Source organism: Elaeis guineensis, chromosome 5 (assembly GCF_000442705.2).
Source record: "Elaeis guineensis isolate ETL-2024a chromosome 5, EG11, whole genome shotgun sequence".
NCBI classification, from domain to species: Eukaryota; Viridiplantae; Streptophyta; class Magnoliopsida; order Arecales; family Arecaceae; genus Elaeis; species Elaeis guineensis.
Genome location: NC_025997.2, coordinates 74,494,323 through 74,509,738, shown reverse-complemented (window position 1 = coordinate 74,509,738; position 15,416 = coordinate 74,494,323).

Here is a 15,416-nt window from a genome sequence, read left to right as displayed (position 1 = left end):
TTTATTTTCAGATTTTTGGATATTGGATATCATCTGTAATTCACACCTTTACAAATCATTGCAGGATCTACAGGAAATAAAGAGTCTGAATAGAGGTGACTTTGAGCTGTTTCGGCACTGGTGGAGAGTCCAATCAGATCAAAGTCGTAGGAACTAGGGTTTTGAAGTTGCCTGCAGATAAAATTTTAGAACTAAAGATCTATTATTATATTCCTAATGTCGTTAGAAATATTATTTCTGTACCATTGTTATTAGAATAAAATTTTGAAATAAAAACTAAAAACAATAGTTGTTCTATATATTTTTCTAACGAATATTATGAAAGTGCTTATATTGATAATGATCTTTTGTTTCTTTCACTTAATGATAATATACTTCATATTGATAATATGAAGAAAAGAAAAAAAGAGGATGTGAATATCACATACCTCTAATATTGTCGACTTGGCTATATAAATGAGCCAAGAATTAATAAGTTATACAAAGATAAATTTTTTGATCCTTATGATTATGAATCATATGGAACTTATGAATCTTGTCTCATAGAAAAAGTAATCAAGACTCCATTTACTAGATATGGAGAAAGGGCAAATGACATATTGGACCTTGTACATACTAATATTTGTGGTCCAATGTTGACTCAGACCAGAGGTAGATACTCTTACTTCATCATATTTATTGATGATAGATCTAGGTTTGGATATGTGTATTTAATAAAATATAAATTAGAAATCTTTGATAAATTTAAAGAGTATCAAAGAATGATTGAGAAACAAACTGATAAAAGTATTAAATCTCTTCGATCTGATCGAGGAGGAGAATACTTGTCTAGTGAGTTCCTCGATTATTTAAAATAAAATGAAATACTCTCTCAATGGACATCTCTTTATACTCCATAATTAAATAAAATTAAAAAAAAGAGGAATCGCACCTTATTAGATATGATACGGTCTACGATGTGTTTCATGGATCTTCTGATATCATTTTGGGGATATGCTCTTGAGGCCGCAGCGTATGTCTCAAATAAAGTGCCTTCTAAATCTGTTTCTAGCACTTCATATGAAATATAGAAAGGACAAAGACCCAATTTTAAGCATCTTAAGATTTGGGATTGTCTGACTTATGTAAAAAATATTGATGGACATAAGCTGGATGCTAGATCAGAAAAATACAGATTTGTAGGCTATCCTAAAGAGAGTATAGGATACTACTTCTACAACTCTACTGAACAAAAGGTATTTGTTGGTAGGCATGTCATTTTCTTGGAGAAAGAGTTTATCCAAGAAGGAGGCAGTGGGAAGTCTGTTGAATTTGAGGAAGTTCAAAACCTACAACCTATCCAGATTTTACAAAATTGTTCTCAACCAGATGTGTCCATTATTGAGGCACAGCTACTATACATACCTCTTCTCCGAAAATCAAGTAGAGTGCGTAATGTGCCACTCAGGTATGGATTTGTCATTGAGAATGACAACAAATCCCACATCATTGAGAATGATGATTCCATGATCTATTCAGAAACTATTATGAGTAGTGACTCTGACAAATGGCTCAATGCCATAAAATTCGAAATGGACTCCACGTATACCAATCAAGTTTAGACTTTGATTGATGCATCTGAGGGTGTGACCCCAATAGGCTGTAAATGGATCTTCAAAAAGATAATTGGAGTAGATAGCCAGGTAGAGACCTATAAGGCCAGACTGGTGGCAAAAAGTTTCAAACAAAAATAAGGTGTTGATTATGAAGAGATCTTTTCGCTGGTAGCCATGCTCAAGTCTATTTGGATAATACTTGCTATTGCAGCATACAGTGACTATGAAATCTGACAGATGGATATCAAGACTACCTTTCTCAATGAAAATCTTGAGGAAGAAGTCTATATCATTCAGCCAGAGGGATTTATCTCTAGTGGGAGAGCAAATCAGGTATGCAAGCTGAATAGATCCATTTATGGATTAAAACAAGCATCGAAGAGCTGGAACATCTGTTTTGATAAGACAGTCAAATCGTTGGCTTCATCAAAAATGTGGATGAATCTTGTGTATACAAGAAGATTAATGGGAGTGCTATTATCTTCTTGATCTTGTATGTGGACGACATACTGCTCATTGGGAATGATATCCCGATGTTACAATCGATCAAGATATGGCTATCACAAAAGCTTTTCAAGAAAGACTTGGGTGAAGCATCCCATATACTTGGCATAAAGATCTGTAGGGATAGATAAAAAAAAATGCTAGATTTGTCCCAATCTAGGTACATTGACCTTGTGTTGAAGAGGTTCAATATTGAGAAAAGTAAAAGAGGTTACTTGCCCATAGGTCATGGCATACTACTCTCTAAGATGATGTCTTCTAAGACACCTGAAGAGAGAAATAGAATGAGTTCTATTCCTTATGCTTCGACTGTAGGATCAATTATGTATGCTATATTATGTACCAGGCCTGATGTGGCTTATGCCTTGGACATTGTAAGTAGATTTCAGAATGATCCTGGAGAAAATCATTGGAAAGCTGTGAAAAATATACTCAAGTACTTGAGAAGGACTAGAGATATTTTTCTAATATATGGTAGATCTGATTTAAAATTAAAGATTATACTGATTTTAGTTTTCAATCTGATCCGGATAATAGTAAATCTATATCTGGATATGTGTTCACTCTGTGTGGTGGTGCAATAAGTTGAAAAAATTTCAAACAGTAAATTATTGCTGACTCGATTACTGAGGCTGAGTATATTGCTGCTAGTGAGGCTGCTAAGGAGGCCGTCTGGATAAAGAAATTCATCACAGAGTTAGGTATGGTTTCAGAGATTGAACAACCAGTATCCCTTTATTGTGATAATACTGGGACAGTTGCTCAAGCCAAAGAACCAAGATCTCATTATAAATCTAAGCACATCCTAAGATGATTTCATCTCGTTCGGGAGTTAGTCGAAAGATGCGATGTGATCGTGGAGCGAGTTGACATCAAGTACAATATAGCAGACCCGTTCACTAAGATCTTGTCAATGCAGCAGTTTGACCGCCACCTTGATAGCATAGGCATCAAGTATAGGAGCGATTGGCTTTAGTGCAAATGGGAGATTGAAAGAATAATGTTCTACAAGCTAATCACATATGAGATGCGAAGGGTATTTTCTATAATTTATCTTCCAGACTCATATAATTGATATTTATATTATTAATAAATTAGATATTTTTGATTCATTATATGCTATATCTTATTATTTTTAAGATTATAATGAACCCCTTAGGTCTGGACAATGATTTTAGGGCCGTGATGAGATCACGCCAGTGAGACCTAAATCTTTGATAGCCATGATCTAAAATATTCTTAATCGTTGGTTCATTGAGTCAAAGATCAATGATACCGGTAAGACTGGCATATCCTATGTATGCTCAGAAATGAGAGTGGTTGATTTCATAACCACTTGTTGGTGACACGAATACAAAGATATGAGTGCTTATTAAAGAATGAGTTCACTGAATAGATCTGTGAGAGAATATCAGATAGAGTCTTATTTATATGTCAACTGATGATTCTCTAGTGGGAGTTGTGTCAATAATCATTTGACCTGAGATCATCATGGTACCTTGTGTACATGGATCCATATTTTGATTCACTTCCTAACTTGATTCTCTGATCCTTATATGGGGTGTTCTGGATATGGTGAAGTATGCATGGAGATTGTGAGTGATCAATAAGGGATCAGTCACTCCTAATAAGGGGAGCGACATCCTATGTGTATCATAGGTCAGTGATTCTGGAAGTCTTTGGCCAAAGCAGAATGATAATTAGAAAAAGATTTCTAATATATCATCACCTAAATCATCGTCTTTAGATCGAAATACATGAAAATAAGTGATTGGGTTCTACATGTTTCTATGCCTATAGCTCATCTGGGATGTTGTATGACTGAAGAATTAAATTATACGGTAACTTGCCACTGAAAGATATTTTGATAATTTTTTATCAAAATTTTAAATCTTTCAGATCCTCATGACACGTTGCTAGACGTCAATCTTGACTTATGGACTCATCAGAATTAAAAGAATTTAATTCAAAAATTAATTAGAAAGAGTCCTAATTGATTGAGACTCTTCGAGTGACCTAATCTAATCAGATTAGGATTACGTCGAAAGTTTTGGTCTGCTGCTGGCTAGATTTGAAATTCAATAGGTCATACACTTTAGAATTTAATTTTGATCTAATTTAATTAAAATTTAATATAAATTTTAAGGGTTAATTTGATATGCTAGTATATTGTATTAACCCAAATTCCTAAATTGGTTTAGATCAAAGTGTTTGAGCTAACCTAGACCAGTTATCTTTGACCTAATGGGATTGGGTCTATTTTGATTGGATTTTTATCCAACTTGAAATAGTTTCAAGTGGAGAAGGACTCCTCTATGCCCACCAGATGCCATACCAAAAATAAATTGCCGCCCTATCATTTTAGCATGTGAAGATGGAGAGTCCTTCTTCATGAAGCAACTTATCTTAACGCATTGCCTTAAATGATCAACCAGAACTCTAATGATTTGTTGCCAATTTTAGATGGGATTTTTATAACACATAGAAAAGAGAGAGCCCTTTTGTGTGAAGGATCTCTTGCACTAAAAATTCTACATGATGAATTTATTCACCACATGAGAAAGTGAAGCGCCAAAGGTTGGCACTCCTTGGCCCCTTCTCACATCTCTTGGTCCCTTATATATATGGGATGTCCTATACGGTCCAGGTGCTAGGTTTTTGGATAGAAACCAGAGATAAGAGGTGTGTAAATTAGTATAAAAATTTTAGAAAAAATCTGAGAAAAAAATAAGGAAAAATTGAGAGGCAAAAGTTATAAGAAGGGTGGTGAGAGAATTAGCAAGTATTACTAGTGTGCCCTTGGGTTTGATTTTTTCATATGTTGAAGCTAAAAATCAAATTTTAGGTTTTGAGACATCTGAAGAGTGTCTTCTTGACGTGATCTTGGTGGCAAGTTTGGAGGCAACTGGGCTTTGGCGTGATCGTTTATTGAGTTCGAAGCTGATAATATTCTTGAGAAGACAAGGCTGCGGCAGCGCACCGGTTAGGAAGGATCTTGGCCAACTTTCGTGTGGATCACCATTAGAGGGCTTCTACTTCGGAGTCTCATGGAGATCACCAATATGCCACATTGTCTTTTTGGTGAAAGTAAAAATTTTATCCCTTTTGCATGCTTGTTTTATTTTGATCGACATCAGCAAGGTGATTCTAGGATTTGAATTTTAGCTAGATAGTTTTAATCGTTAAAGCTATTGACTTGTTTGATTTTAAAATTTTAAAAAAATATTTTTCACTGCATGGTCGAAACCCAACAGTCTTTGAATTTTTCATCTGGTGATAGTGATCACAAAGTCTACAAGCTGCAAAGGTCCATATATGGATTAAAGCAAGCTTCTTGGAGTTGGAATCATCGTTTAGATGATGCGATCAAATCATTTGATTTCATCAAGAACAAAGAGGAACCTTGTGTATACAAAAAGGTTAGTAAGAGCGCAATAACATTCTTTGTATTGTATATGGATAATATTCTCCTTATTGAGAATGATATTCTCATGTTGACCACAATCAAAAGATGGTTGTCCAAGGAATTCTCCATGAAAGACTTAGGGACAATATTCTATATTCTTGAAATAAAGGTCTATAGGAGTAGATCTAAAAAAATACTAGGTCTGTCACAAAAGCTGTACATAGAGAAGATGCTGAAGAGGTTCAGCATGAAAAACTCTAAAAGAGGATTTTTACCTCTTAGGCATGGTATTAATCTTTCCAAAATGATGAGAATGACCACATCTGAGGAAGTTCAGTGCATGAGTGGGATTTCTTATGTCTCAGTCATAGAAAGTCTCATGTATGCCATGATATGTACTCAACCTGATATTGTTCTACCTGTAGTATCACAAGCAGGTATCAGTCGAATCCAGACAAAGAGCACTGGATAGCTGTGAAGAATATTCTTAAGTACTTAAGAAGAACTAAAGATTTGTTCTTGATCTTTGGAGGAGGTTCTGAGTTGTGAGTCGAGGGGTATACTGATTTAAATTTCATGTCTGATTCTGATGATAAAAAGTCTACATCAAGATATGTGCTTATTTGCAATGGTGGTGCAGTCAGCTAGAAGAGTTTCAAGCAACCCATCATAGCGGATTCGACCATAGAAGCTGAATATGTCGCTGCTTCGAATGTTGCGAAGGAAGGCTTCTGTTTCAAAAAATTTATCGTAGAACTTGGGGTTATGACATTGGATACCATACCACTTTACTGCGACAATAATAGAGCTATAGTACTTGCTAAAGAGTCGAAGTCTCATTAGAAATTAAAGCACATCGAATGGCGGTATCATATCATGCGCGACTATTTCGAAAAGAAACTTGTCGAAGTGTGAAGAGTAGACTCCACAGATAACATGGTAGACCCGCTGACAAAGTAATTGAGCTAGCCAAATATGGAAGTCTACCTTGAGAGGATGGGACTTAGATTAATAGCCAATTGGCTTTAGTCCAAGTGGGAGATTGTTAGATGTATATCCTAGAAGTCAATATGACTGACACATTGTAATCAAGCTAAAACATAATTTTGTACTTAATATATTGATTTGATCAATAAAAATGATAAGTTTAATTTTTATTCAAGTGTGATGTATCTTTGAATCGTCCATGGAATTAATATTTCGATACGTATTTTCAAAGTGTTGAAAATTAGGGACATGTATTTAATTCCTAAATACTCTTGGTCATAGTATTATCATAAGGATGGTGATCAATCTGGATAGATCGGCACACAGATCGCTTCCTTCAGAATAGATGAATCTCTGGTCTACAGTATAGAGACACTGAGCGATGAGTAGGGTAGTTGTTAAAGAACAACTAGTACTGAGCATGACCATACGAGAGATCACTTAGATTTCTACTCAATCGTCAGTGATTATCTCAATGCTGTAGTTGTGTGAATAATCTTTTGATCTGTAATGGTACGACTACTCGTAATGAGACTGCTGGAGTTTGACTGACACATAAACATGGTTTCAATAAGCCCTTGTAGTGGATGTTAGCGACAGTTGATCCACTGTAGAAGTAGGATATGCATCAAGATGAAATCTATCAATTTTAATAAAAAAAATAGTCTTATAAAATTTGAGGGGCTAAGTCTGAGAGTCTGTGGCCACAACAGTGTGATTGATGGACAAAAATTATCATAAAGATCATAATTGGACTTGAGTTGATCGAATCTATCATATAACTAATGATGAGGTTTGATGATTTATCCATGACCTACCATCTAGTCGGGACTCATGATAGAGGGACTGAATCACATGTTAACTACACCTTGAGGTTCGTTTTCGATTCTATTGGTTGCCACCACATACTACTAGGTATCACTGGTGGATTGTGAGAGCTCACTAAGGTTGCTCAGGATCAACAACCCTTGATGAGTTAGAGTGAAATTATTCTGACCCATTGAAAAAAGTTTCAATGATACTATGATGGTGATCATTATATATCTCACTACCAGATAGAATTGAACCTATGGGGTCACACAACAAAAAGATTAGATCTGGAATAAGCAATTGGACTTATGAAGTCTCAATTGGGTTTAGAGAAACTCTATTGGGTTCAGGATAATCTTGCTAGCACATGGTTGAACCCAATTTTCTTTTTATATTTGAATTTTTTATTTGATAAGATTAATTTAAATTTAATTATTTACTAATAACCTAAATAAATTAGATTCATTGAGCTTCAATTGTTGGGTGCCTTAGATTTTGGATCAAATGAATTAAGGGTACAAGTCCTTAATTAATTTCCTTGATAGTTTTCTTTGGATGCCACTTGATTTGATCAAGTTGGGCGTGTCCATCCATTAGAGGGCATATGGATCCATCATGGGGCATCTCTTGGGTGCAAAGTAGGATGTGTTTTTTGAAGGAACCAGATCTAGGGTTTCAGGGTTAGATCTTGAAACTTTTTCAAGATCATACAGCGAAAGACTAAAATAAATCAAAATTTATTTTTTAAAATCAAAAAATCTCTAGATCTAAGATCTTATTACATGATTATTACATAGCATTAAATCAAAAATTAAAATATATATATATACAGCATGAACTACATGTTGATAATATCAACATGTTTCTATACTACATCTAATGTATGTATTAAATAATAGATCAGATCTATTACCTTGCAAGTTAGACGTTCTAACCTCGCTGATCCGAGCTTGAGGATGATGTTACAAGTCGCACACATGTTCGGCCTCTAGGAGTCATCCACACGAGCCCACGAATCTCGATCAAAAGTCCTGCTTCAGGAAATCAGCACAATATGCTAGTACTACGCTGATGCTTCTTTGATGGTTGATCAGGTACCTTCTTCTTCTTGATTTGGACTCTTCCAAAGATGAAAAATAGAAAGAGGAGTTTCAGATCTGAGACACTCTCAGAAAACTCAAGATGGAGGGAGGAAAGATATGAAACAAACAACCCTAGAAGAAGACCCTCTTCTTCTTCTCATTTTTCTCTCTAGACATCCTATCTTGTGTCTATTATATCTCCATGACCCAAAGGTCTTTCTCTCTGATTTTTGGATGGCCCAAAGGTCTCTCAAATCTCTATCTTCTTCAAAAATTTCATGAAGAAATTCATTTTATAGAGAGAGATATGATAGAGTCCTTGTCTAGGTCAAATACCTAGTCAAGGCTTATCCAAACATGGCAAGATAAGGGGTGCCCAACTCTTGAGCACCTCCTCCTTATTTTCATACATGGATTACTAGAAAAGGGTGCACAATGTATACCCTAAAAGTCACAAAAATTTCAAAAAAAAATTGGATAAATTTGATGCAAAATTGAAAGAGTTTTGGATTTCTAAAACTCTATCTCATAGAATTCGAAATCCAAACTTATTCCTCTTTGATTTAATCCAAGCCACCTTCCATGTAAGAAAGAAGAGAGGAAACCTTTTGTAAATATGAGAGAGACCTGGGAGAGGGCTTTTGTCGCATAAAATAAGAGGCGATTAGCATTGAATGAGAGAGAGAGCGTGGGGAAGGCTTATATGGCGCAAGGTGGAATCCTAGTCTTACTAGGATTCTATCTTATGACTTGTTTTAATTTGGTTTCTCAAACCAAATCAAATCAAAATTAGATCAATCCAATTAAAATAGGTCTTAATCCAATTAAAAATCTAATTTAATTAGATTAAATTAGATTTAAATCTGATTTAATTTTCTAATCAAATTAGAAATTAGATTGACCCAAGTCCTAGTTGAACTAGGACTAGTTTTTTCTTTTACTTGGCTTATCCAATAAACTAATTGGACTTGATCCAATCAAGTCTAGATCAAATATAATTAAATCATATTTAATTAGACTTAATCTTAGCCCATTGGCTTAATCAAATTAAGCCAATTAACAATCGAATTGCTAATCGATCCTCCTGCAACACTTGCACTGGGTTAAATGTCAATCGTATTGATCATTTAATCCTAGAATGATTCTTAATCGTTGATCAACCATCCGATCGGATCATGAACTCTAATGTGTGTGACCTCATAGGTCCGAACCTAAGCTGGTAGTACAGAAATAAATTCCAGTACCAATCGAAGTGACCATCTAGCAATGGTACCCGACGATCGGATAGGTCGAATGTGTAGAACAACATCCTTAGAATCCATGCGGATATAGTTTTCATATAATTCATCTTCTTGACCAAAATGATCATAGGACATCCCAGAGTTCAACTGTCAACTCTGATCAGGTTGTCCACATTGTATTTCAAAATATCAAATCCATCTGATGGATTACCCTGGCCAAGATTTTGCTAAATTGAAATACAGTGATTCATTCTTCTCCAACTCTTGGAGTGGTCAATCCCATCTCGATCACACTTTGACTTCGTAAGTACTTGACTGTGCCCAGAAGCCTTCCATCCTTAAATTAGAAATTCAGTTAGTCCAGTACCAAAGCACAGTGAGTTGCTTGCAAGTCACTGAGGCGATCTCAGGTCTAAGGGACACTTATATCTATATCCCATCAGAGATATTTTCGACAGTAGAATACTCTGGAGTTGGTCACATTCAATGATGATGTATCAGTACATCTCACCTGTATGCCATACCAGTGTCTCCATACTCTTTGGTTAAGAGGACAACCAACCCATATGGCCTACAGCGACATATGCTCGATAGAAGCTGTCCTCCTTATTAACAGTCTATCATTTGATCGTGAACTGTTTTAAGGACTAATCGATAAATTCTTTCTTTATCGAATCTAAATAGTCCTAAGGACTTCATCATAACAACGGAGTTCATTTGAAGATGAAAGCTTATGATGAAAATGCTAAATATATTTTATTTATTAACAAATTAATTACAATACTTGGTTGCTCAACCGTCAACAGCTTGACGATTGGCTTTTTGGGATATATTTCTCAATATTTTTATAGGTGCAAGGGCTCCAATAGTTGATGCCTAATTGATTTCCTAAAAGAAGTCAAATAACTAAAGGTATAAGAAAACCCAATGCAAGTAAGACTTATATTAAGTGGTTATTTGGTTTTGAAAAGGATTCAAGCATTATGCCTATTTAAAGGGGTCTCCCCTAAGATCTCTAGACACTTCAACCAGCAGCCCCATGCCCCCTTAGGAGAGCCCCATGCCCCTCTTTTCTTCTCCTTTGGAGGTCTAATGTCCCACACCTTGGACGTTCTCCATCTTCACACCCAAAAGGGGTTTAGGCGTTCCACTTGTTTGCTAGTTTTTACTCCCTGGTTGCTTCATAATCTAAGAAAGAAAAGTAAAAGAAGAAGAGAAGAAGAAAGATCAAGAAAAAGATCAAAGAGTTGATCGCGATCCAGACTTCATTCAGATTCGCAGGCTGATTTTTCTTGAAGAAGAAATATCAATTTTTAAAGGGCTGTTCCAGGTTGATCCTGAGTGGATACCTATAGAGGTCGAGCATTTACGCGGCTAAGAGAGAGCTTCTTCTCTTCCAGATCCAGATTTAAAGAAAAAAATTACGAAATAAGTATGTGATTCGATCATATGATTAATTTCAGCATATATTCAATTTCAGCATATGAAGTAGATTCTAGTGGTTTATATTTTATGCATGTATGATATAGATTAAAAAGAATTTTAATCTTCTATTTCATTGCTATGTTTAGAAAAAAAAAATTGAAACATACATGCATGCCCGACATAGAAATATCAATAGATATTACATATCAGATTTAAATAAAATTAAATTTCAGATTCAATATGTACATATAACATGTCATAATGAACCTAAACTTTGATACCACTGTTAGAGAACGTAGGTAATTTCATGCATGTATTTTAAAATTTTTTTGAATAAATTATAGTGAAAAATAATTAGATTAATCAAATTAATCTAATATGCATATGATTTAATCATCAAATTAACCTACTGTAGGATCTATGACATGATATGTTGCATATAAAATATGAAATAATCACATGATAAAATCTATATGTATGGATGTAAGCAATAGATCACATCTACTTCTAATATGAGTTTAGAACTCGATACCTGAGCATAAGTCGATGATGGCAGCTGGTGAGAGACATGGTAAGGATGATCTTTGCTGGTTGCTCGCAGCTGCACATGTGTCCGGTCTCTACAGAAAGTCCACTCAAAGTCTCGATCTGATCGATCTTCTCAGGAGTGCTAGCTCGCATGAAGATCTTCTTCTTGACTGATCTGAATTTTTTCTTCAAATCTCTAAAATTTTTTTAGAGATTGAAGATAAATTTTTGAAGGAGATGAGGATCTGAAAAAAAAATATAGAGAAAAAACTATTTTTCTTCTTATTTTTCTCTCTTCCCAAACCCTGAGGACTAAACCGTAGGATTTTTGATCTTGCGCTCACCCAAGAGAAGAGAACTCTTCTCTCTCTTTTCCATGCCATAAACTCATGCCCAAGACCCCAAATGTGAAGAGCACTCCTCTTCTATCTTACATGCACAAAAGAGATCCCAATCTTCTTTTTATCAGGCGTGTAATGACTAGGGGTGAAGAGTCCTAGGGTTTTTGGACTCTAACTTGCATCTTGTCGCCTTCTCTCAATTCCCATGCCCAAAAAAAATACATGATGCTTCTTCTTTTATGTTGCTTCTTAGATTGATTTTGATGATTACAAAGCAGTTGAAAGGAGTACTAATGATTTTCACTCGAAAAAGACTTATTGCTCTTCAGGGGCAAAATTATAATTTTACCAAAACTCTGATTTGAAAGCATCAAATAATAGAATAAAAGATTTGTGATCCATTGGTGAAAATTTCATTATTTTTAGACTTGTATTTTGAAAGATATGCATGTTTGAAAATCATGAGTCGACCCATGAGTCAACTCATGGCACAATGAGCTATTTGGCACGCAGATTTTTTGACTTGGCACAACCTGTGAGTCGACCTCCAGGCATGAGTCGACCCTATGAGTCGACCCCTGCTGTTTTTAGGCCAAAAATCATAGAACCTTGTCTTCTGATTGTTTTCTGGTGTTTTTCCACAGAGGTCGACCCATGAGTCAACCCCCAGGCATGAGTCGACCCATGAGTCGACCCCTGTGACAGAATTTTTTCGCAACGACTAGTTTTTAACCCATTTTAAATGCTTTTAATGCTCATTTAATGTGGTCTAACGGCTCTATTTCAGTCTAGAATATTTTTCACTATTTCTTGAAGCTATAAAAGGGACAAAAAGTTGGAAATCAAAAAGAAGAATCAAGAAGAGAGATTTTGAAAAAGAGATTTCAAGCAAACTTTTCAGCCCTAAGCAAAAGCTCACTCAAAGCATTCCAGAAGCCTTTGATCCAAGCTCACCAACTCATCAAGTGCACATTCTAGTCTCCAACCACCTTGAGGAAATCAAAAAGGGTCTTCTTCTTCTTGAGTAAAGAGTATTTGAAGTCTCATACGCTCATTAAAGGAGCTTTCTTTGTGCTTACTTGTGCTATTCATTGTTATACTTTGTTTGTGTTATTGTTTTTGTTTTGGAAGGGTTCCAAAATAAGGGAAGGTTGATCTGAACCTTGAATCGGAGTGTATGGGGTTGGCTTGTACCTGAAAAATAAGTGGACTAGCTTGGGATAGCTAGAGTCGGAGTTTTCAACGTTTGTATTCGGGTTGAATACAAGATTAGTGGATTGAAATTTTCAAGTAGGAGCTTGGGGAGTGGATGTAGGTGCAAGGTTGGCACCGAACCACTATAAATCCTTTTGTTTGTGGTGTGCCTAATTGCTCTTCTTTAACTCTTCATTATTCTCTTGCATTCTAGCTTTTAGTCATTAGCCTTGAATTAATTTTACTCTCCCTATTTATTTAGCTTTTGTCAAACATTTTTCATAAGTCATAAGTTAAGCTTAAAATTTTTAGAAACCCAATTCACCCCCCCTTAGGTTGCATAGCTGGGCAACAAGTGGTATCAGAGCCCGGTGCTCTAGCCCTACTTTGATCTAAACAATCAAAGAGCCAAAGATCTATGGCAACTCAAGTCGGCACTTCTCTAACCGAGGGGCAATCCACCAATCGACCTCCACTTTTCAATGGGTCTAATTACACCTATTGGAAAGCTCGGATGAAAATATTCATTCAAGCACTCGACTATGATATATGGAGTATCATAGTGAATGGTCCTCACACATCCACTAAAATTATAGATGGAGTGGAATCAACCAAACCCAAGAAAGAATGGGATGAGGTTGATAAGAAAATGGCCCAATTAAATGCTAAAGCAATGAATGTTCTTTATTGTGCTCTTGATGCTAACGAATTTAATCGCATTTCTACTTGCTCATCTGCTAAAGAAATATGGGATAGGTTAGAAGTAACCCATGAAGGAACCAATCAAGTAAAGGAGTCTAAAATCAACATGCTTGTGCATAAATATGAATTATTTAAAATGGAGCATGATGAGTCCATAACTGAAATGTTTACTCGCTTTACTGATATTATAAATGGTTTAAAGAGTCTTGGTAAGTCATATACTAACAGTGAGCTTGTAAGAAAGATTCTCAGGTCCTTACCAAGAACTTGAGAAGCCAAAGTGACCACCATCCAAGAAGCCAAGGACTTGAACATTCTACCCTTGGAAGAGCTTCTTGGATCATTGATGACTCATGAGCTAAGCATGAAGCAACATTAAGAGAAAGAAGTCAAAAAGAAAAGAACAATTGCCCTCAAATCCACAGCTCCACCAGATGAAGAAACTGATGACACTGAAGATGAAGAACAGGATAAAGAAATGGCACTCATTACCCGAAGATTCAAAAAATTTTTGAGAAAAAGGAAACAAGGGATGAGGAAGAGGCCATTCCAAAAGAGGAACAGAGCAAAGAAAAGGAGAAAGACCAACCCCTTATCTGCTACGAGTGCAAGAAGCCGGGACACTTCAAATCCGAATGCCCACAACTGAAGAAGGGTCCCAAGAAGTACAAGAAGAAGGCCATGATGGCCACTTGGAGTGCGAGTGATGACTCAAGCTCCGAAGAGGAAAACTCAACCGAATAAGCCAACCTGTGCCTTATGGCACACAAAAATGAGATAATTTTTGAAACTCCTAGTGACTTTACATTTGAAGAATTACATGAAGCTTTTTATGATTTAGTTGATGAATTAAAGAAACTAGGGATGAAGAACAAAGATCTAAAATTGAAAAATCAATCTTTATAGAAACAAAATGAAAATATTTCAATTGAAAAATCCACCCTGCTTCAAGAAAATCAAAGTTTAAAGAATGAAATTGCCAAGTTAAAACCATTAGTTGAAAAATTCACCTTGAGTTCAAATAAACTTAATATGATTCTTGAAAATCAAAAGGCCGTGTATGATAAGGCTGGACTTGGCTATAACCCCTTGAAGAAACAAAAATATCTGAAAAATATTTATGTAAACTCTTTAAGTAACAAGTCTTCTAATATTACTTGCTTCAAATGTGGTAGAGTAGGACATAAGTCATACACTTGCTTCTCTAACAAGTCTGCAAACTCAAATATAAAGAAAATATGGGTTCCAAAAGGAACCATTATGACTAACCAAAAAGGACCCAAGAAAGCTTGGATACCTAAAACAAAAATTTGACTTTTGCTTGCAGGTGTGTCTAGCATCCCAAGGAGGAAACAGGAAATGGTATCTTGACAGTGGATGCTCGAGACACATGACTGGTGATGAATCTCAATTCATCACTCTTGATGCTAAAAATGGAGGGATGGTCACCTTTAGAGATAATGGTAAAGGAAAGATCATCGGTATAGGTAACATTGGTATCACTCCCTCCAAATACATTGAAAATATTTTGTTAGTAGATGGTTTAAAGCATAATTTACTAAGCATTAGTTAATTTTGTGATAAAGGATATAAAGTTGTTT